Source organism: Nomia melanderi, chromosome 8 (assembly GCF_051020985.1).
Source record: "Nomia melanderi isolate GNS246 chromosome 8, iyNomMela1, whole genome shotgun sequence".
NCBI classification, from domain to species: Eukaryota; Metazoa; Arthropoda; class Insecta; order Hymenoptera; family Halictidae; genus Nomia; species Nomia melanderi.
The window spans coordinates 5683522-5706611 of NC_135006.1; the positions used below are offsets into that span (position 1 = coordinate 5683522).

General features: G+C 39.1%; 1 long non-coding RNA gene across 3 annotated transcripts in view; it reads left to right on the forward strand.

The window, feature by feature from the left end:
• LOC116426499 (uncharacterized) overlaps positions 1-23090 on the forward strand; it is a 211494-nt gene that overhangs the window by 109762 nt on the left and 78642 nt on the right. The window contains exon 3 of one of the 3 annotated variants that reach the window (XR_012999121.1): positions 899-1028. The exons of the other annotated variants lie outside the window; for them this stretch is intronic. This is a non-coding gene — a long non-coding RNA (uncharacterized LOC116426499). Of the gene's footprint in view, positions 1-898; positions 1029-23090 lie in introns of those variants that run through there. 3 annotated transcript variants of the gene reach the window in all.

The window sequence follows — 23090 nt, forward strand, 5'->3', positions numbered from 1 at the left end:
GGCGCATAAGCTGTTCCATCAGAAGCCACTGATAAAGACATTATACTTTACCTTATCGTACCCCCTAATCTTCTTTCCACTATAAGAGTACATATCACATATATAGCTTATAACGTCACACTACCCCATGTGCCACCAATCAGTGTCACATTATAACCCGCCTCTGCACGGACACCGGTCCGCAGCAAAGGCACGAATGAAATAGTAATGTGCAATTAGGGTAGCCCATGTACAAGGGAAGGAGTCGTCCCGGTCGTTACCCCATTGACTGGTGGGCAACACTGTGCCGTGCCGTAACACGCGTGTAGAGAGGCCGACGGGTAAGTCCCGGCTGCCCGTTAATTTGAAATTCAAGACTTCTCGACTACCGTGTCCGGGATTCCCTAAAAGAGAGCTAAGGCAAGCGTATCAGCTGACTGGTGCCGCTTCTAAGATGCACCCATTCATCTCCGGCCCCCGACCGCCTCCTCTTTCTTCATTCACACATTCACGTGGACCCTCTCTCGTATTCGCCCATTGACGTGCCTTTATTTTCTCTCTTCCTCGTTCCCTCTCGGTCTAGCCACCGGGCCGCCGTTATGGCAGCCGATCGCCTCCTCTCTCTTCATCACGGTCGGGCTATCTTCCTCTCTTAACGTCCTCTTGCGGTAATGCCACCACGACCAGCGCGCAATCACGACCACCAAGAACCACGGATATCCACGAGCATCTCGAGTCGCTACCCCCTTTCCCTCCCCATTTCTCATCCTCCTTCTGCACCAACACGAGTACCCTTTTTCCCACCTCCCGCCCTTCCTTTCGTTCACCGACCTTCACGTGCCATCCCTCTGACTCGCCTCGGTACTTTTCACCGTCTCTCTCGCGCGCTTCGCAACCCCGTTTTCTCCTTTGTTTATAGCCGCTAACATCGTAGTTACCCGGAGGACGCCCAGAGAGACGAGGATAGGAGACGGAAGAGAATGCAACTGAACGGAAAGAGAAACCGACGCGCTTTGACAATTCAACACGAGAAATTACGATGTTTGGAGAACAGGTCTGGGTTAGGTTTTGAGAGGAAATGAAAAATGTTAACCTCTTAGGCACGACGTGCCACTATAGTGGCTTTCGCGGATATCATCTTTCTGAACGACGCGCCACTATAGTGGCTCCGTCGCTACCAATATGTCATGTATTATACCCAATTGTATTACTAATTATTATTCTAAACTGTTAGAGTTAAATTATGTGTATCGTATCTTTAAGAAAAATTATAATTTAATCAACAAAAACTTCATTCCAATGTACTCGCGTAGAGAACAGCATTGTCCGTACAGGACTCTGCCGTACAGAGAAACAGCCCCGCGCAAAATTCAGCCGTGCCTAAGAGGTTAATGGGGTTGTCGAATGTTTGCTAGTCTACGAGCGAAGGCCTATTAATGCTCGTGGATATTTTGGGGGTAAGGTTTGTTGACGGGAAGAGACTTTTTGACAAGAGTTTAGATTCTTTTCTTTTACTTTTTCAGATTCGAGATAATGTCTTATTGTTACTTTTGGTGTTTGAAGAAATATTCACTGCAAGGGTTCGTTGTTATAGAATTTCGTTGCTTGCGAAGTATAATTGTTTGCAATTGTAAATTATACGACCATTTGTAATATGTTTGAAAACAGTATGTAGAAGGAAACATTTTTTATGGAATTTTTAAAATGTACTAATTTAATGGGGATCAAAGTTTCTGAATGCCATTTTTGGGGTGTGATGAATTTGAATCTGATCTTTAAAGATTATAAACGGAAATCATAGTGCTCGAAGGTATGATTATCAATATGATGGAATATTTTTAACCACTTATTTTTAAGTATAAAAATCTATGAAGGTTTAAGGTTACTAAAGAGGTATAAAATTAATGCAGTCAAGATTTCACTGCAGTGGATGTGAAGAATCTGAAATTGATGTAAGAATTATTACTAGAAGAGGAACGAAAATAAAGAGTTCGTGAAAGGTGAAGATAATCACGATTGATAGGTTAATGAATCTTCCCCGAGTAATACGTTAAATGAGATGAGGTTTAATGCGTCGTGAGCTAAAAATGCACAGTGCCAATCTTCATTGCAGGGTCGTTCGTATTGAAAGAATAAGCACGCAGTATGCATATTCAATTAGAGAAGTGGCTCTAAGTGGCAAGTTAACATGGCGACAACCATGAAATTTCAGTGGAATAGTTCGTCACCTTGAATTAGAATGTCAAATTTATTCATTTTCTCTTCCATGGACACTGGCGGCAGATGTCAACCATTTTGATACCAAGTAAATTAAGATTAAACACATACACACACACACACACACACACACACACACACACAGAGTGTTTTACAATTTTTTACATTGAAAATTCCTGGAGAGATTAACGGTTACTGTTGAAATATACCAGATATGAATCTTTTTCGTTACATCAATTTTTTTGGGGATTTTTCAATGAAATATTTCGTTACTGAATTCCTTATCTAATTTTGTTAATACACTTTATCTACAAAGGTATTTTACGATATATGTGTATTAAGAATCTAGGCATTATATTTCTATAAAAACACTTCTATCAGTCACCATTTTTAGCTCCTTACCTTGTAATATCGAGTAAAATTTGTGATAAATGTTTTAAATACAATTTATTAGACGCGAATACTCTTGATTTTTTGTAGTCCACGTGCAGTTCTTGTTACTAGTACTCAATGTCTAGATTAAATATACACGTATAGTGAAAGTAGGTTTCCTTTCTCTTCCAATAGATTATCCTCCCGGTGGTATGATCTTGGTAAGTGTAGTTGTGACAGAAACTGTGAAATAAGGGGTTGACTCTTTACATCCATTCCATTTTAACAATTTTCATTCTAATTTCTGCAAACTATTTCCGTAGCACGTACAATTTACATTATCTACACATATTTCTTACAATTAAAATAACACAAATACATGTAATAATAGCCTAATTTATAAATAATAAGTGAATCTTTACCGTTTCACTTTAAATCAAGACCACTCATATATACTTTATAACTCCATTTTGACTGTAGAGATATACACAGTCTACATAACAAGTACCATCTAAATAACTTCAAATCCCAAACTCCAAGCTTTATACACATCACAACAAAGCACACTAACAAAGCTAAATCAACCTACACAAATGCAGAAATACCTATCCCTTAACTGTATAGACGAACTCTCAGTCAACTAAGACCTCGATCAAACCAAACAAAATCTATCAGAAACGCAAACGCATTTACCATTCGCATCATTCCAATAAAACCGGTACCCTCAAGTACCGTTGCGACACAAAGGGTTAAAGATGCCATCTCCGAAGCCACTCGACCCTCGTGGAACAGACATTTTCCCGACCGCCGGGGCATCCCCAACAAAATGGTAAATACAAACGGACTCAGCGGCTAGGTCGGCCACGTCATCGTAGGGTCGAGGCCGGGGGTGGGATCAGTGGCACTCGACGCAGAGCACGAGCGAGCTGAAATATTCCAGTCGTCCTCTCCTCGGGGCTCTCTCCTTCGTTCAGTGGGTCAAGTTCAAACGCGTTGGTGAGACGGAAAGAGGCCGAAAGGCCTGAAGAGCGAGACCGGTGGACAAAGAGCGAGCCAGGGAAGGCAAGAGTAAAAGGGACAGCGAGAGAAAGCTAGAAGAGGACGGAAGAAGGCCAAGTCGGTTCTTTCGTTAGTAACCACCGATCGATGCTTGATTGAGATAACAGGTAGGCGAGGTCGCTACAAGGGGTTTGCTGAAGTTTCGAACGACGGTTTAAATTCCCTTCTTCCCTCCTTCCACGTTCCCCCTTCCCCCGCCCCCCCTACTTCCCCCTTTATCCCTCTCCCTTTCGCCAACCCCGTTGATCCCGTCTCACTCGTTCCCTCGTCCGACTCATTCACCTTGCGCAACCTGCTCTCTCTCCATCCGAGCGTAGTGTCCCTCTTTAATCTTCTCCCTCCGTGTTGCAGCCGGCAGCATCCCGCGCGCGCCACGAATGTAGGTGAACTTGCCTGGTTCGAGGTAAACTACAGCCGACCGCCGCCGCCGCACGTAGGTAGGTACGCGTGCATCGGTGTATGTATGCTTTATGCGCACTTCCGTGCACGCGACAGCACGCCGCGGCGCCTCTCGCCCTTGTTCTGGTGTCGTTCGCTTCGCGCGGCGGCGACAGAGCGAGCGAGACAGGGAGAGGAAGTGCACGTGCACGCTGACATGTTTGCACGGTTCGTTAACGGATACCTCGTGCTCCAGATTTCCGCGGCACGAGGCGACGCGCCGTAGAGAGAGAGAAAGTTCTGACCGGCGACCGTCTGGTCAGAGTGGGGTTCGGAGTTGTTGCGCGGATAAAAAGGGTGAAGGGCTTATCGCGATGTTCCTGCGACCGAGGAATCCGGTCCGCTTATCGGCGACTCGGTTGTAAACATCGGCGGGGATTCGCGCTTTCCTGTCGAACTTACCCTTGTTTCTTCGGCTTCCGGGAAACGAAGGCTGAGCGGTAGCGAGAGTGGATTGTTATCGGATGTTTATGCGAAATAGAGGTCCGTTGCTGTGGTTTGCGGAGACCGCAGTTGGACGAGTGTTTGGTTTCTGTGTTGGTTGCTTGAATGTGTTAACGGCAGTTTGACGATGAGAAACGAAGTTTTCTTCGGGGGTTTGTGGAGATTGGAATTGAAGAGGTGTCTTAGTTTCTCAGCTGATAGTTTGGGTATGGAACTGTTGATCGTGTGATGCATGAACCAGTTGTTGAACATTTTGTTTAGGTTGTTTGAAGGAAATATTGTACGACTGAGTCTCTAGGTTTATGTTCTGTAGTATTATTTTATACTGTATGTAGTAGATTTCTACAACTTTGCAGGAATTGTGAAATTAGACTTAAAAGTGCGTAATGGTTGTAAAAATAGTTTTTATCGGTACTTCATTCAGTATAAGTTGAATTTCATATACGATTTTAGCACAAATGATTGTCGTATTAAAATGAAGGTAATTTTGGACTTCATTATATTTTGCATCTTATTGTGCCTTAAGTAGGTATTTATATTTAGTTATAGGATATCTTTAGTCGAAGTATTGGAACTTTAGTGAATTATTTTGAGCTGATATTATACAGTTTTAAAGTACCTAAACAGAAGTTTCAATACTGAATTCATGTGTGTATTTATAACCAATACGTGAAGATACTTGCAGAACGCTATTTATACAACACTGAAAATGACCCTTGCATTTCCAACTTCTATTGGTTAAAATAAGAAATGAAATGGTACGAGAGTACCTTTATCCTGGGGGTTAATGCCACGAAACAATTAAACAATTAAAATGTTCAATGAATATAAAATTATGAATATAATATCAAGAATTATATAATTCGCCGTCAAATTTAGAGGTTCATTCTTGCGTATACGATATTTTATCTCTGGATCTCTATTTTTGGGGTGTAGAAAAAGTTGTGATGTAAATCGAATATTCTACATACCCAAGTGATCCTTAATTACGCTTAACTGGTATTCAATATAAATCTATATAGGTACTATAAGTATTTACCCATTCTATTTTTAGACCATAAAAAGCTGTTAGGTATAAAACTCAGCATCTCTATGCACCAAATAAAATATTCCCATTAACAAAGATTGATAAATCCACCCTACTAGATCACTAACAAAGTTTGAATCAAAATTCTCTCAAACCACACAAAGGCACAAAAATATAAACAATTTGTTCAACCACCATTTCTTTAACTTCCACATAAAACATTGCACTTCTTCACAAAATCAATGATCCAACTGCAATAAGATCCACGCATACAATGCTCAGATCAGAAGTCACCCTGTATAGACATACCCATAATAAAGCTCCAAACAAGGCGCACAAAAAAGAACCAACACATCAATCAAACTCCTCCACTTTTTTCAATTCGTAAGGTCTCGGACATGTCGTCGAACACAGACGCAAATGCACGTGTGCATCGAAGGACGCACGTGATGCTCGCCGCGGTCACGTGAAGCTGACGGGAAGACCGCAGCGTCGGCGCCGAGAGTAAAGAAACGGTTCGATCCGTTGTCGTTCCGTTTTTCACTGGGTCAAGTTTATCGTGCCTGCGGAAAGAACAAGACGGATGAGAGGGTGGGGGCTGAAACGCGGGACAAACGGGAGAGGAAGCAGTCGGGAGCGGACCGATGAAGCGTGGTGCACGATAAAGAGGGTCTTTGTGGTGTTGCGCTCGCGAGCACGCCACTGACCTGTTCCGTGTGCGATAGAGAGTAAAAGGAGCACGAAAGACCGTTCTTGTGTTACTAATGAGCGATCGATGTCTTATTGAGATATCGGTCTTCCGACCCCTCTCTCCGACGCATTCTTTTTTTTTGCTACCGATCGCGAGACGAATCCCTCCTCTTTGCTCTTCACGGCTCCGACTCCGATCCTGTCCAGACCTCCCAGGGATCCCGCAGTCCGGCAGTTTCACTTTTACTTTTTTACGAGCTCGAAGATCTCAATCTCTCTCCTCCGCCTGGTCCCGGGAGGGAAACGGGCGAGTGAGTCACCGCTGACGCGAGCGGACACGACCGCTCCGGGCTCGCTAAAAAGGTTCATGCGCTCGATCCGCAATTCCCGAGCGCTTTTTTCCGAGCACCGTGTTTGCGCGGGATGAAGAGATCGTTGCTCGGAACGGTTACGATTGTTTGGTTCGTATACAGGGTGGGTCGTCTAATGCGATCGTGGTAAGTTAATTGCGAACTTGTCATGTTTGGAATAATGTTTTGATTTAAAGTTGTATTGTATTAGGGAAGTGGAATACTTATTTATTTTGTTTTTTTTCTTTTTTTTAGGCTGTGAATGTCTTTAATAATACATTTAGAATCAATGGTTGCTTGGGATGTTATTGGAGGTGATGTTTCGTTCTTCGTGTGTATTTTTAGTAGATGAACATTTGTTTTAAAAGTATATTTTCATACTAGATACTTAATACATTTAAATTATGCATTTAGGTAATGCATTTTTTGAAAATTAAATGAGTTCTGGTTACTGGACATAATTATCAATAAAATATGTTGTCTGTGTACGTCTGTATGTACATTTATTTAAGTTATTTTCCATTTTTGTTATTACAGACTGAAGATTATAAATATCTTGTTGAGTATGAACACTTGCTGTAATATTTTTTACTATCCTGCACACTATAAAGCAGGAAAACGTTACGACATTTACAATCGACAGTTTCATGTGCACCAAACCCATGTACTGTGCCTTATAATTTTTCCCGTCTTTGAGAATTTATAGTTACATTTCGTCCCCGTTGCATGGAGCACTACATATAAATCATGTTCGATTTACTTTTTATAAGACAGGTTAGAAGGTAAAATGTATGTTGCTGTTTAAATTCTGGAGTAGCCTGCAGCTTTAAATTTTTTAAAACGTTTGCTTTGAAGAATATAAAGGGCTATTTTATATGTATGTTTATCTTTTTTTATTTAATTTATTAGTTTATTTTACACATTTAATATACAGCACTGTTTCTTGATAATTAATTTTGGCAACAAGCAAAAGACTTTTGATCAGACGTAAACCTCCGATAAATAAATCACACTAAATCACACTAAATGCCCTCAAATATATAGTCAAACAAGCATTTACTTTAAACCTTCAGCCAATTCGACTAAAAATCCGCTCCCAAAGTGAGTACATTCAAGTAGCAACGGTCCACCTTGTACAAGCGTCGTTCACGCGACACCCCGTCACCAACAAAACAACAGTCGCCGGTCGGTTTTTGCGTCCCGGCACCGGTACACTCTTCAGTAGGTGTGTCAAGATCCTTCACGGTTTCCAAAGAACAACTTTTTCCGTCGTTCCTCTTATCCGCCGTAGCGGTTCGGTTAGCACGTGCGACCGCTCGTGTGACGGACGTGGATGGAATACGTGGCATCCGGATGCTGGGCACGCGATCTCGCGAAGTATCGGAGGTCCGCATGAGCGCGGCGCCGGTTGAAAAAGGGCGGCGAAAACGCGCCGTGAGGAGCGGGCGTAGCACAACGGAGACAGAGGACAGACGAGAAAAAAAAGCACGGAAGCGGCAGAGGGAAGGAGGGAAATAGGATGAGAGGGAGAGTAAAATCGTCTACTCTGTGTATGTGGTGTATACGTGTATGAGTGAATGGGTACACGCGCGCGGGGCACGCGATCGTCGAAACTTTTGCTGTCCCGCGAATCGAGAGGTATGCAACAGCTGTTATCGTGTTACGGGTTCGCACGAGCGGCCCGTAACTTCATATCATCGTAGTGGTGTTGGTGGTGCCGGTGGTGGTGGTGGTGGTGGTGGTGGTGGTGGTGGTTGTAGGAACCCACTCCGTCGAGTGGGTCAAGTTCGCGCTACGCTTATGATAACATTTCTGCTCCGTTCCAGTTCTGTTCCGCGTCTAACTGCGCCTTTCACCCTCCGCACCCCTTTCTCCTCAATCTCTCACAATCTTTCCGTCTCTGTCTTTCTTCTACCGTTTCGTAACTTCTATTCTTGCTTTCCAAGGGACCCACAGATTCCTCTGAGCGTCTGTCTCTTTCTTTCCCGCTGTTCGGTTGTCGCCGCGTCAACCCCATCCCCTTCCTACGTCGTTTTCTTCCCATGTCTTCGGACCCGTCTAGCTTATCCCGCCCGACCCGCGGTTTGTAAACATCTCGAGTTTGCCTGTGTGGAGAGCCGCCGCAGAACAAGTGTATGAAGACCGCTTTGGATCTATTCGAGAGTGGTTGTGTTATTCTGCCAGGTGGCCGGGGGTGTTCAGATTCAAGGGCGGGTCGAGACGCTCCCATGGAGATGGATAAGGGTTGTTGACGCTCAGACGGTGTCAATACACTTTTGATCTGGATTGTGTTTTGGGAGGAACTTTTGTGCTGGTTTTGACAAATGGGTGGACATTTTGTTCGATGTTTCGTTTGATTTGATGCTGGGAAGGGTTGATAGGGGTTGTTGCTGTAAACGAATTTGAATATGCTGTTCGAATTGTATCATTATTTTCTGTTCTGTCGTGAGATTAATTTTGTAAAAGATTTTGGCTGTTGGATTTTCAATTATTTTATGGGACGTTTTGCAAAGGAGATTCATCAATACATATCTTAATACAATTATTTTAAAATACATTTTTATTATTGTTAATCTATCATGTGTTCTTCAATATTATGTTCCAAAACATGTAACCTAAAAATATGAAGTAAGTTTTATTCACAATATTATTAAACCCCTTACAAATAAAATATAATAAACTCATATAATTTGTTTGTCGGAAATTATTCAACTATAAATTACAGAACTATATTTTAGTTTTCACAAGCAAACTCTACATTAAATTTCACGTATGAAATGAAGCAATAAACAAACAATAGTATAAGTACCATTTACCAGTGGATCAAAATGACACTGCATTCGTCCGAGGTAACAGAATCACCGGTGCGAAGTGCTCAGCGCGAGCGATCGCGAAAGTGCGCGGACGGTATTGGTATCGGTTTCACGGTCGCGAATAAATAAGTCACGGTGACGCGGGTCCATTACCTTCCTCAACGGGCCGAATGATTTCTTGCGTAGTAAACGGGGAGCTCCCTCACCACACATCCCACCAACGTTCATTCGTTCGTTCCGTCGGTCGGTCGGTCGGTCGGTCGGTTGGTTGGTTAGCTGGTTGGTCTGGGTGTTTAGCGGGTATATGCGCGGGTACCCGGCGATTACACGATCGTTGAGTGATTTACGAGCTCGCCGACTCCGGCAGTCCCTTAACCTGTATGTTTGCGGACCGCATTCCTGGGACGGTTCGTAATGCGGCGCGCGAGAGCACGTGCTGCCGGGTCTCGTGCTGCTCGATTTGGCCGTCAAATAGGGAACGGCGGAGTGGCGAGGGCGCGGGGACGTTTCTCTCCAGTAAGTAAGTATGCATTGCGCGTTTAAACGAGCCGCCTGTCCTTCTCTTTCTCTCTTACTCCCCTGTACTCTGTCTCTTTCGTCTTCTGCTACCGTTTCACGGGGTTCCCGCGGATTCTATCGGCGGCACCGCATAAACGAGACTGGGGAATGTTGAGCACGCTATTCCAAATAATTAACTGACCACGGTTTCGAATCGACTGAGTATTAAGAAAAGTGCGGGATATTCAATCGTTTTTTACTGTTCGTCGTACCGGTGCCGCCGTGTTTGCATATTGCTTCATGAGGTTATTCAGGAAAAAAAAGGGATGCATGACTTCATTATATTGAGGCGTTCGTGTGCTCCCACGGTGGTAATTTTATAGCGCCTCGGAAGTTATGGTACAACCGGGGGAAGGCTGATTCTTGGTTGAGGAGACAGGATAATAAAAGTTTGTGGGCATGAGAATTGGCGTGTCTGCTCGTTGCTTCGTGTTTCTACTTAGTGTGATTAGGCGATTTTGCTACTTGCTTGGTAATATGGGTTTAGGTCTTTTTCGATTGTACTACAATGATTGTTATACTCTAGAAAATAGGGTTATGAAATTGTTGGTAATGTTAGTACGTAGTTCGATGTGGTTGTTTACTTGCTTGATGTGATCAGACAAGTTTTCTATTTATTTAGTAATCTGGGGTTGCCTTTCTCTTGATTGTATTACGATATTAGGACACTAAAAAATAGGATAATAAAAATTTATAAAAATGTAAATATGTAGATATGTCTATTTATTACTTGTTATTTTTACTTATTATGATTATAAATTATTTTTACTGTGGTTGTGTAATTATTCTATATTCTGTTATCCTGCACTCTTACTGTGACAATGAAATTAATGGGATATTTTAAATTGTCACTTAAAGTTTGAATCCTGTAGTGAAAGAAGGTACTGTCTCATGAGAGTAAGGAATAGATACCCGATTTGCCTTTTGCAAAGCATCATAACTTCTAAGCTAAATACCAGTTTATATTACATTTAACAAGCAAAAAAATATTTTATAGTCTTGTTTCACATATTCATACGAGTATATTACTAATTTTATCAAAAGTCATTAAAACTCGTAATAATATCTCACTCAAAAATCAGAGAACATTCAATTATCATTAATAATTAAATTACATAATTACTAATAATCACAAAACAAGGATAAACAGATAATATTACATGATCTCGTTCAGTACCTCCAGCGTTTAAGCTTTAATTCAAATTACCCAAACACCAATCTCAAAAACAAACTAAAACAATTAGCAGCCTCTTCCTCCTAAATCCATCTCTCAAAAAATACATACACAAATTCTAGTACCGTTTAGTCGAACCAAATCACAAACAAGTTACCGCGACCCGTTTGTACCGATCAGTCACGCCGGATGTTTTTAAAAGCGTCGCCCCGCCACGTCGGGGACCACGTTGAAACCGATTTTTCCGTGAAACATTATTCACGTCCGCGGGGCGTCCGCGCGCGCATAATCGATGAACGCCACTCGTATTTCGGCGGTTCCGATATCAATCGCGACCTTGCGGTCGCCGTTTATATACACTGCCTTACACACCCAGCCAGTAGCCCCTCCTCCCTCTTTCCTCCGTTTCCCTCACACCCCTCGAACTCTCCCTTTCTGTCGTGCAACAAGTGTGACGGCTCGTACCGGTGGGTAGGCGAATGAACCAACAAAAAAGGGAAAAAAAAGAAAAAAAAAGAACGTGGTTAGAGGGCGAACGGATGGCGAACAGAGAAGGACGACACATCCAGCTGGGATGAGGAGGACGGAACGTTCGGCCGGGGGAAAGACGGAAAATGGGTCGACTTTTGTGTACCGACGAGCTTTGCGAATACGTCAACGCCAGGACACACCTGCAATTCGACGGTTCGCCCACCCTCTCTACAGTAAATGCACTGTCTTCGTTGTGTGGGTGAAAGTACGTTCGAACACCATTGCGCGTGTCCTTGAGAGGTGCACCTATGCAAGCGTATGTTTCACAGGGTGAGCGAAAAAGTTTTTGTTGAAACCTGGGGAGGAGGAGCTGAATTGCACTTTGATACTTCGTATGCTAGAATGACAAGTATTAAAGCGAACGAGTTTGTTTGGTGAGAGGAGGGTTTTTGTGGATGAGATTTATCATAGTTATTACATTTTTTTATGATTTAAGAATGTGTAACGATGTTAGGAGTGAAATGAATTTTTATCTATGAACAAGGAATTGTGTTAGTTGTAGGTGCATGTTAGATGTGATGGTTAGGGTATTAAGGTTTGATTTATATTTGAAGGAATTAGTGGAAATATTAGAATTTTAGATTTGGAAGTACTGCTGCTATTTGATTGTTGGAATCAATATTAGAAAAGAATTGAAAGAAGTATCGTTATTGATCTATTTGCGTTATCATATTTTTTCTTTGAAAAAAGTTATTTTGTTGTTGATAATTTTTCTGTAGTAAAAAAATTATATATTTGTTATAGGTGTATGTTTTAAAGGGGTTAATATTTATTCGTAATTTTTATTCTCAAATCATCCATTTATCAGATACGTAAATAAACGAAAACGTTATATTCCTTCAGAATTATTTGCATTGTTATCCGAATAAATGTGAACAAATAAAAATTCATTACTCCAATGAATAAATAAAACAATTTGCAATGAATAATAAATCTTCATTATTTGGGTAAAGTATTCAGTTAGTAAAAATCTATACGATCAATTGTTTGAGGTAAATATTTATACGAAACTGTCGAATAATGGCTAACTTTACTATGAACTGTAAAAGTGGAATATTATTTATAAATTTTTTAAAATACATTGGATTTTATCCTATTCACGTTATGATTATACAGGTAACCTTATACTTCATCTCTTTGTTTTTTCTCTTTTTTATGAATTTATTGATCCTGCGTACAACGAAGATAAATTATTATTATTATGCGAAAACCAGTTCGTATCGCCACGAAATTTTGCCCGCATGTGTGCAACGGGCCCAATTAACATACAGTATAGCTACTGGCATCCCAAATTTCAGTCATATTTCTGAAGCACAAGACTATAATGTCTACTTGTGTGAAGCATGGTGATGCAGCTAGTATTATATGAATTTATGATATTGCAGCATATGATTTATAGTTTTTGTGTCAATGTAAAGGCCAAACGAAAAGAAAACAGTAAAAGTTATTTTACAAAACTGGTTCTAACATCTGCTGACTAAAGACATTGCATTTTAATTCCTCCGATACCACGAAAATTTTAAAAGTCAGTTTTCCCAAAGACACGGTTCCGTGTAAAGGAATTTTTTATTTTATTTGAAATTTACTTTTATATATAAAAATCGCTGCCTTTTTGTTTCGAAAATTTATTCGGAGACAACATAATCATGATAGAAGCCCCATTTAGTCTGATTAACACGTCGACTATTACTATTTAATATCAATATAGTGTCATGATAAAATCCGTGGGTTTAAGCGGGAATTATTGAGATTAATAGATTTTACTTGTTATTCTATGTATTTATAACGTTGTAGTATTAGTCTGTTATTAACCGTATTTATCTATTATACAATGTATATATAAGTTACACGTGATCATTTTTCATTTATAAAGAAAAAGGTTATAGGATAGTTACAACATAATTGATTTCTAACGTTATACCGTTGTAAGCAATAAAATTCATTATATATTTTATAAAACCAAAGAGATTCTCTAACAATCATTTAATTATGAAGTCAAGTATAGAGTACAATGAAAGAAAATGTTTAAAAAATTTTAATCCAAATGTTCTAATCCCATTCACTCGATTCGTCATTTTGTTTTTACGTCTAAAAACTCTGAGAGAGCGTGGAAAACTGTTTTGCTCACTCTGTATATGAACAGTCACGTAGATATGTACCTATGTTGGAATATAGGATCGGAGCATATAGGACACACTACGGAGCTGGTACATCGATGGAAATATGTAAAATTCGATTGATAGACGGCCGGTGGATGAACAAGGATGACGCGCGTCACGAATTTCGAACGCGTGTGCGGCGGTTTGGGCAGACGAGTGGTTTACGATATCGAAGAACGTCGTGCTCGGACTTTCGATCTCTTCCCGGACCGTTTTTTGATGAATTCTTTCATGTTGATTGATTGACTCGGTTGACAGAACGTAATAACCGAAACTGGATGCTTTGTCGAGGGAAAAGTAGTGGTTTCATATACGAATCTTTAGATTGTCGAACGCTTATTCCATTATTAATTGGATCGTTCGCGTAACGGAACAAGTTCATTTATTAATTGATACTGTCCGACTAGTAATATCTGTGTAATAGAAGAGAAATAAATTTTAGATGTGAGTGCTACATTTTTAAAGGTTACACTCACTTTATAAGTTTCCTAAAATTTTAATGTAGTTACATTCGCCTGTTATTAACGAATGTTTTAACGAGAATTTTTTAAATTAGTAATTGTTAAATATTCGAGTAAGTGACAAATTTAAAGTTAATAATTAAATGTAGTGGTTTTAATATTCCTGAATTTTTGTATTTCAAATAATTGTAGGCACTATTAAATATTCTACTGTCAACTAATTAAGTGAAAATTTATGATACTTTGTGTCATATTAATTAAATCAGTGAATATAATACACTTCTAATTTTTACATGTTCCCCATTACTGTTACAATAAAGATCATGAATGAATAAATTATGCACGTTCTGCCATATAAACTGGTAATATATTTAATTTTATAACACATTTCTACCACGTTTTTTTCGCGAAAAAAGAATATTAAGTTTCTGTATTTGTTAAAAACATATGAGTAACTACATATCGTTATGGCAAATGGTACGATTAATAAAATTCAATGGGAATGTGGTACAAGATCTATCCGGTACGCGTCATTATCGATCATTACAAACCACACGCGACTGCGATCGTAAATTGCATCTGAAAAGGTATATACTGCTTTCGTTCCGAGAAAACGTCGTCCAGTTTCTCGATTGGAAATGAAAAACCCGAATGGCGCACCGGTGACTGTCCGACAACTTAATTACATCGTTTACGCCACAGGTGCACGTCAATGAGTATAAAATATTTCACGAGCGAAAGATCTATTACATTGTCCGACCGTATTTACATATATTCGATTGGTACCGTGGAACAATTATTAACCGTTACGCTGAGGGCTTTGTTCAACCCCTTTTTTTTTCTTGTTGTCGTCAATAAAATATTTCCTCGCGTCTCGATATCAAAATGGCCCTTGATTATATCGCGTCCCGTCGCGTAATAAATAAATATAAATATTTGACGACGCTTCTGTTTGTAGACTTTACACAATAAATCACGCCGCTCGTTATCAAGCATGGAATACGAGGATTCTTTCCCACCCCCGTCTACCCCCTCTTTCACTTGTTTAAGCTCGGTTAAATAAATCGTACCTTTTTTTGCGTCAATTTCCGATTCATTGATAATACGATGGGATGCTGCACAGTATCCGCGACACGCGATTTCGAGGAGTACGTAAGGGGAGATCGTTGATCGATTAAATTATCCGGAGGAATGCAACGTTATTGGATGAAAACGATACGATTGTACATGGTTCATACGAATGTTTCATATTCATATGGTTGCGACTGACTTTATTCGAACGAAGTTGTGATAATGATGACAGTGATGTCCACTGAAATTGTTATGACAGCTTGTATAGGAAGTCTGTAATATTTATTTGAGAAAGTGTCGAATGTTTTTAGGAAGAATAGTTAGAAACACTAGGAAATAATAATTCCAAAAGTCTAATATTTTATTATAAAATTAACTATTTAATGTTCTATACGATATGTAGTGGCTGAAAATCGGTACATTAAAAAACTGATTGTTTAACGAGGATGCAATTTCTTTAATTTTTCATTAGATTTATATATTTCTAAAATTTGTGGACAGGGTCTACTGGTTCCTTCTCCTAAAGATTTTAATACATCAAACATAAAACAAAGTCTTTATTAAAAATAACTGAAGCCTCCATTTAATCATGATTCACGCAGTTGTGCATTTCAACCACTTGACGAATAACGCGTTCCACAGTCCTCTACTATTACAACTTTACAAAAGAAGAATTCTATTTCACCGAAAGTTGACAAAATAACAAAAATGCAGAAAGCATTTTTTTAATTCGATTAAAATCCACATCTGTAGCGACCCAGGATATATAACATAACTCACGTAGCCCACCCCGAAACTCCCACTATCCCCAATTATCACCAATGAGAGAAGAAGACGGGCCCCTTCAATTCCGAGGCCTCAAGAAAACAAACGTCCGCCGATAACGACGCAACAAAAATCTCTCGCCGACAAAATATAATAACTCGCTGCGAAAAAAAGGGGTGGCGACCGGATTCCTTTCGCGAGCGGAAGGACGGAAGCAAAACGAAGAAAACGAGAAAAAAATAACAGTGAAAAGAAAAGGAATCGTTGACCTAAACAAAAGGAGGAGAAAGATGGCACAAAAAGGCGTCGCGTCGTGATGTGCGCCGCCGTTGAATAAAATCGGTGATCTCGTTCACGGTGCCCGTGAAAAATGAGGCATAACCGTGTAAAATGAACGTGTAATGACTTAATTATGTTGCACCGTGGATCCGCGAAGTGTTAAGCACACCGGGACGACAAGGGGGCGTGTTAAATGGGGGCTGAAGGTAGCGGCAACGTCGACCGACGCGGGGGGAGGACTGGGTTGGCGTGTAAAGGAGGGATGGGCGGGGAGGAGGAAGGTCGGCGGAGCCATTCTGAATGGTTTTAATGGGATTTATGAATGGATAACGAAGCTTGGCCGGCTTTTTCGCCCGTGTGCACGTGTAAACCCGTGGCCACACGAACTCGAAGCGCCGCGCGTGTGCGAACAGAAAAACACGCATACAGCCGGAGATAGCCAAGAACCAGGCAAACATTATTATACCCGGCCCGTGAATTATAGCTCGCTCGTTCAGCGTTTCAATTTCAAGCCGGCACTCTCGGTCCTGCTACAGCCTCGCATCAATTAAAGGGGAAGAAGCGCCACGGTTTACCGGCCACTGTGTTCATGATCTCTCTCTTTCTCTCTCTCTCTCTCGCTTGCTCTTTCTTTCTCCCCCCTGGTCCCCCCTCGAACCGTTCCAAATGCTTTCCCTCTTCCACACCACGAAGTTTCCGCGCCTTAATGCGCGGCGATTTTAAGCGATTTACGTTCTGTTTACATAAACGACCGTAATTACCCGCAATTTGTCACGAAAACAGCGCTGTATCAGTTTCACGTTGCGCCCATATTTCGCGCTGCGTGCGCCGCGTACGTGAACACGTGGCGCTCCATCTCGGCCGCCCGAGTAGACGTCTTTTGTATAATTAGCAGCGATGACCGGGGAGTTTCGAGAACCGAATTTTCTTGGACTTGGCTTACTGTTAGCCACGCGTGTCGTGCTTATGTTTTTGGTTTTGTTGTTGCAGGCTTGGGTGTTTGGGTTCGAATTAACCCCTTAGAATTTGGGGGTTTGATGGGTTTTAAGGGATTTCTGTGGGGCAGTTTTTAAAGTTTGAAAATGGTGTTCTTTAGAAGCGTTGTTTAGTTCAGATTTCTCGTATGTGGAATTTAGTTTTTAATTTTTGTTATTACTTTATGGAACTTAATGTTTTGATCTTTAATTAGATTTGTATTGATATTAGTATATTTTATATTCTGCGGTGATGCGCAACACTCTAATCGCGTTTATGGCCTTCAATGCATAATGTTAATATGTTTTTCAAGGTAGATATTTGTATAATATTCTGTGTGGATATTTGGAAATTTTGAACAAAAGAATTTTATTACCTTTAATATCTACAATTTACAAAAGGGAGGAAAATTCTGCACTTTATTGTAGTACGATTACAGTTTCACCATTTCAGTTCAGTTGTGTGTATTAAATTTCAGTATATACATTTTCAAACTTCTATTTACATTTCGTTTGATTGGAAAAGCCAAGTTCATTACTTATCGTACACACGGATATTCAAATTAACTCTTTCCAATAAATGAATGCTCATCGTTTTCGTTTCACACTACAATTTACATTGAATGTCGAAAATAATACGTAACATCGTCTTACACAAATGGAAGGGCGACAATTAAAAATTTCGCACCTTAAGTAATAATTTCAAAGAAAAATTGCCTACGAAATATGAGATTTTTTAAATAGGAGGATTTAATATAATACTAAATTTATATAATATACAATATCAAATTTTAATAAATAAGTTTATATCTAGCAAATAGTCAACTAATTTCTCCAGGTGATTTTCGTTATCAGAATGTTATAATTCATTGCTCACACAGTAGTATGTATTCCAACCATATCTTAAACTATGTAATATGATTTGTCATTTATCCGTCAAATTATCTCTCGATTATTAATCTTTATTACATTATACTGATATACGAGACGTGCATAAGATATTATCTGAACAGTGAAACGTAGACTACCCCATCCTTCTTTGTGATTGCCCTCTTAAGCTTCCAACCAGTTACTCCAGGTTAGAACCATTCCTAGATAAGTACTTGGGTTTCAACGTCTCGTCCCACGATCGAGCATGAAAGAACGTCTTCATCGAGCGGAAAGGACAGGCCGTTTAATCCGGCATCTTGCAACACGGGTGGCACGTCTAAGCCGCCGGCAAGAAGCGTGTTCGCGTGCCAACAAGGCGAGCAAATCGTCGCAAAAAGGGCGTAACCTTATAGAATCCGCCACTCCAGTCCAGTTCGGGAATGCGAGGTTTACGAGTGCAGCGATGTCCCTTATATAGAGGTTGAGCCGTCTGAAACAAGTGCGCTTCATACCTTTTAATCTCAATTATGCGGGAAAGACTATCATTTTATGAAAAAAGTATGCGTAAGCTAATTAATCTGATTTATAAGGTGGTTTCTTTTTAAATTATTATTAAATTCTTTGCTGAATTATATGTATGTGTTACAGAAAATAATATATTTTATTCAGGCAAGATTAAATGTCGTTGTTGGTAGTATAATTCATTTTAAGATAAAATAATGTTATGTCGATTATATAAGTGCATGTAAGTATTAATTAGTTTTTAATATAAAATTTAACAATACATCTTGTTACTTATTCCTGCCCTTAGCGGGTATAATAGATTGATTGTAAAATGAAGGCAAATAAGTGAGGCAATCAATTGTTTTTATCGCAAATAGGAACAAAATTGTAAGAAGATTAATATGAAATTAAATGAACGGAAAAATATGCAGAATATTAAATCAAATTTTAAAGTGAATCGTTCGACTGGTGATATGTTTAGTGTTCATTTGGAATTTTTTATATGGAAATGAACGTGTACTGGTATATGGATAGAAAAATAAAATTGTAATAAAATATCTTAATGCTTTTATTTATTTATCTGTCTGTATTGATATATTTTAGAAAAAATTTTCAATAACACTATAAGAGGTTCGAAGACATGTTACTTGTGGAATTACCATTAAATTTATGAACGAAGCAATCTGGTAGATGGCACGTGACTGATTGAGAGTTAAGTATCCCCTTTAACCGTCAATCAGAACGGTGCAATTGTTTCTCTGCGTCCCACTGTTAGGTATACTATTAATCCGGTTTGAGATCGATCGAACCGGATCCAGATAGTAGGAAGGAACGGCACGTGCCGTGGTAAATATGGCAAATGACTCAATTGCTATGTAGGACGCAATCTTTCGGACGTTTACGTCTGTGTTCAACAATGAAATATCTTTTATGCTATAACCATGTAGGTATCTGTATCTGTATGTATTTCCGAAATAATCGTAAACAAATTTGCCAACAAACTTTTATTTATATTCAAAGTATATATTGTATATAAAATATAAATTTCTATTGAAAACTTCTTGTTATTTTTAAAATTCTTAAAATTCTTAAAATTCTTATTCTTAATTAATTGAAATATGCCATGTGAAACTTACAGGTTTGTTCAAATGAAATCAAATATTTATTTAATTACAATGAAAATATTTATTTACAAATTTCTAAAATTTTCGAAACTTATAAAAAGAAGTCTTTCAATTAGATATATTTATATTAAGTACGAATGGTAAGTACAGAATAAACGCTATCAAACTTGTATCGTTAAACTTGAATATATGCTATTTAAACATATTAGTAGCTTAAAATATTGCATTATAGATAATAATATTTATTCACTCTTTATTTAATATTCGAAGTGCCATAAAATCATAGTGTTTCAAGAATATTCCCTCTAAAGTTGCTCCAGTTCTGTAACTACATTATTAACATTCAATCACTGCACATTACAACATTAATGTAAGCTCATTCGATAATTTAAATGACTGGTTAATGTGTACAGGTTACACGAGTGCGGTCTTGCGGGCACCAACTTCGGATAAGAAAAGGTAAAGTCGTGATGATCTCTCACGTGAATTAATCAACATATTTATCGTGGCACGTGCAACCGACTCGCCACCGCTATATCGATCAATCGTATCGGATTAATGACACGGTTGTCTTCGGAATACCTGATGATAGCCGCGTCGTTATATTGGCGGAAACATTTTTATGGATCGTTTCATTGAAATTCTTGACATGTTTGCCATTCTACATCGAATTACTACTATAGAACTCGATCTTTCCTGATGTCGTAATTAGATTCTCACCTATTACGTGGCACGTGTTACACTTATCCCGGAGTCATATAACATAACTTCTAACGGTACAAATGTTTTTTTCATGACAACATCATTGTTTACATAATTTAAACGACAAATGTAGTAAAACTGCATTTATTCGCAGTAAAATATTATGGCATAATACAATTGATTTTCTATGTGGGAACTTTTCTAAAAAGTGTTTACAAATATTTTCTACAAAATTTTTCCGACAAAATTAACAAAGTTTCTTAAGAAAATGTGTAATATATGTTTATAATTGTTTTGTTGTACAAGAAGATACGAAATATTACTTGAAGTGATTTATTTATCAGTCGCAATGACAGTCAAGATAACGAAAACAAAAATGGTACTGTACGAAATATTACGTGATGATACAGAGAGTAGAGTAGTTGCGTCATAGATATACATAAAGTAAATAGTGAAGTTATTTTATAACGTTATAAATTACCGTGTTACGTAATGCAAAGAAAAACTACGATTACAGCTGTTATAATAAGAATTGTAATAACAATTAATGTTCACACTCTTAAACTGGTAAACTTTAAGTCGTCTCTTATAACTTAGTCGTGTCATTAACCCTATGATATGGAGTCAGACTCCTAATGAAAATTTCGAATTGAATTTAACCAATCTAAATGCTACTTATTTTTCTTCGAATATCAAAACAAATATTACTTTTCTGTCAGCAATAGTTAACTTCCATAGTAAACGTAGACATAGAATAAGTATCAAATTCCTTCTTTCTATAATAATTGTTTAAGGACAAGGTATCTTTATCACGCACAGTTGTAAATGAAATCATAGTACAAGGGGTGAAGAGCAATACAATATTTTCACAGAAACCTCCTAATCATTTCACATGATCTATCCAAAGTCGCTAACGTAGAAAACTTGTGATAGTCATCCGCAGGTTGACGCACCTCTATCTATCCCAATCGATTTCATTCACCGGCGACCTCGACAAAACGGTCATCGATTGTCGTAATATTCGTTACGTAATCAGCAGTAGCGAGACGCAACAACCCGCAACAGGTGAGGTGCCGTAATCGCGCGGAAGGACGTTCGTGTCATCTATTCGCGGCCGAAGAAGAAACGATTAAATAAACAAGGAACGCGCCGACACGTTCCGCGAGCTTTTTACCCACAAGGAAACGTTATGTCGCGGCGACAGCGGTTCCAGATGCTATCGATGGTTCTTTTCCTCTGGATAATCGTCCTGGGAGAGAAGAAGAGAGAGAGAGAGAGAGAGAGGCGCGTACACACGCATGAGCACGATCGATCCGCTCTGCAAAACGAAACTAAAAGTCGTGCCATGCGGGTAATTCCGTCGGGACCGCGTCGATCACGTTCGTCGTGGCACGTGACCAACGACACGTGACTCGATCGATCTGTTCTCACGATCAATGAACGGTGCACAGCGCCGGTGGATCAGTGATCGTCCTTGAATCCGCAAGGAGAGAACGATCGAAGAGATTTACTGGTCCACTAGTCCACGACTGGACTATAATCGCAAAGTGTTAAATGGATGTTTGATTACTATATTAACGCTTGATTTACCATGAAATATTTGATAATTTTTTCAGCTCTCTAGAAACCAAACATCTATTAGTATATTTTTCAATGCCAGTAACAGGTTACATTTGTAAAGCCCTATGGAAACGGAAGTAATATAAAATGTAATGATTTTTTTTAATTGCCATTCAAAGCAAAAATACTAGACTTTAAATTAATAGACAGAGAAATAAATAAACTAAGCCTTACGTATTAAGTATATTTATTTCATAAAAATTTTTACTGTATCACATTATGTTGTATTATTTATCACCATTTCCTTACAGTAGCGATGATGTCAACGCGGTTATTAGAAACCCAAGAAACCACGGTTACAGAGATAGAAAACCACACTACATCCCGAATATTGTTACGTTTTTTCGTTACCTTCTTCCGACTATATTTCGTAACCTTATCCCATATTATTTTAAATATGCGTTTCAATAAAAAAGCCAAATCTAGTATTCATTAAATCAGATATAGAATACTTTTATATTATCATAATATCGTTGTAAAAGTTTATTCTGCAAAAGGTTTTGCATAAAAAGTGTAATCGTCGAAGTATTAACCTTATTAACCTAAAATAAAGAATGTACTTATTTTCTAGTATTACGCATACATTCAAATTATTAAAATATTTTTACTTAATAACATCCACCCGATCGCAATCACTCTTAATCAATTTAATAGTGCCGATTATCCACAATGGGAATCAGTGCATTTATGTATCTCGGCTACAGTTGAAAAATATGTTACACATCGCTGCTAGCAGCTTGACAAACTCTGATCCAATATTTTCGATGTGCGCGTTCCCATCCCTAATGCTAGACGTGCATTGTATATCGCTTCAGGTAGCAAACAAAATAAAAAAGGCACGGACAAACTGGACCTCGTGGCGGCTGTCACTCGTTTGCCGTGTCTAACGCGCCACGCGCCGATCCTCCC